Below are 2,221 nucleotides of genomic sequence, written 5' to 3'. Positions count from 1 at the left end.
ATTTTATAATATATTATATATAAATATTTTCAAAACTATATGTATTTTGAAAAAATAATATAATATAATATGTTTTCAAAAATTATATATATTATACACGTTTTCAAAAACTATTTATATTATATATATTTATTTTCAACAACTATTATATATATATACACACACATTACATATTATAATCCTATATAGTATAAATATAAAAGCCCAACAACTCCGGATGAAAATTTCTTTTCAACGTTTTATCACCTCACGTTCTATTTCTATTATGTTTTTAAGTGAAACTAGGTTAAAACAAAATAAAGTGATGATGTTCGTAGTAAGTTAAGCTATGCATGGATGCTTCAACGTGGATAGTGGTCCTCTTTGTACTGGTCTTACGATGTTTTGGAAGCATAATATTAAAGTTGATCTTTTGTCTTATTCCTTGATCAATATTGATACAATGGTGCATGTTGGTAATGAACGTTTTCGTTTTACTGGATTATATGATCATTCTAATGCAAAGCTTAAAACTGAAACTTGGAAAACTATTGACAATCTTGGTCATGGATTTCAATTTCCTTGGTTGATAGGTGAGGATTTCAATGAAATCTTGATCGAATCTGAGAAGTATAGGGGAGGCGTAAGCATAGAGTGCATCTTGATGAATTTCGTGATGTATTGGATCGAAATGGATTAGCAAATTGTCGTCCCTCCAAGGATTGGTTTACATGGTTCTATGGCAACCATGATAAACTAGTCATTGTTGAGCGCTTAGACCGATTTATGGCTTCTAAAGAGTGGCTTTTACTCGCTCCTAATTTTTGGTTCTTTCAGAATATGTTGATTGCTTGGACCATTGTTACCTTGTAATGGAGACTGAAAGGCAAAAACAAGATAACTTGGACCTATACGAAGATTGTTGGTCAAAGGAAGAAGCTTGTGTCTCTCGTGTAACCTCTGCATGGACCTATACGAATGGAACAACCTTGAATAAAATTGTAGCTGTGTGTTTCTCGCTGGTAAGTGATTTAAATAGTTATTAATTTATTGTTAATTACTCTTTATTCGTCGGTTTATGTTGCTAAGTTGGGTGTTTTTCTCTTGTTTTTTGTGCAGGACATTAAATTTCAGAAACTATACTAAAACTGACAAAATTATGTAATTTTTTTCTGGAAGTCAAGGCTGGACTAGTGGACATAACTTGGGGCATGACTCTGCTGATGTCTAGTCTAGTCAACATCTTCTAGAAGGTCTAGTCAACGTTTTTCGTGAAGACATAAGACTCGACCATATTTTCAAATTCGAATTTAGAAATTATATTTATTTTTAGGATTTAATTCAAATATTTTTTTGGGAATTATCTTTTGTAATTTCTTAGAATTATCTTCAGCATTTTTAGGGTCTTTAGGAAGTTATAAATACCCATCTTGGGTAAACTTTAAATATAACCCAGATATCTCATATTATCTGAATTTATTTGTTCTTTCTTTCTTCTTTATAAAGTTTTTTCTTTTTCTTTTTCAATCTTTTAATTTTCAAGTTTTTCTATTTATTTTCTTTTAAAATGCTAAGTATAATTTCTATCATACTTAGCTAAGTTTTTCATAGCCAAAGACTAAAGCGATGACTCAATTTGTGAGAATTGAAAATCACTCAATATCCTTCAGGTTACATTCTCAATTTTCGGTAATCAAGGATCCGTAATTGACCATCCTTTTATAATAAAAAACATTTTCTTTTCAAAAAGTGCATGTTGGATTGATTGTGTTTTCGATTAATAGTTGGGAGGAAGGATCAACTTGTAGTGCATTCGACTTCTTGTGAACCTGATGAGTGCTTTAAATTGACACTTTTTGCTTGCTAATTCTCTTGCTTTATGAATTTTTCACTGCTGATTTAGATGCATTTCGTTACTGGAATTGGCAGTAAAGGGGTGCATTCTACAACTTTTTTTATTTTCTGATCACGGTTGGAGACATTGGTACGACGCTGGACACGAAGCAAATCTAATGTGACAGTTTCTAGAAGGTCCAAGTCAACGCGAGAAATGTTCTGGAGACAACTCAGTCAGCACGATCTGTGGAGGCTTTTTAGGAAATTTTAATTTTAATTTTAAAACTTAAGGAATTATTTTTTAATTTATTTTAATTTCCATGTAACTTAGGAATTTAGAAACCTATAAATACCCTCTCTTGGGTAAGGCTTAGACATCTTGGTTTTTCATCTTTAGTTTTGCTTT

This window comes from Hibiscus syriacus, unplaced genomic scaffold (genome assembly GCF_006381635.1).
Source record: "Hibiscus syriacus cultivar Baekdansim isolate YM2019G1 unplaced genomic scaffold, ASM638163v2 tig00110729_pilon, whole genome shotgun sequence".
NCBI lineage: Eukaryota > Viridiplantae > Streptophyta > Magnoliopsida > Malvales > Malvaceae > Hibiscus > Hibiscus syriacus.
Note: the sequence above shows the minus strand (reverse complement) of the source record.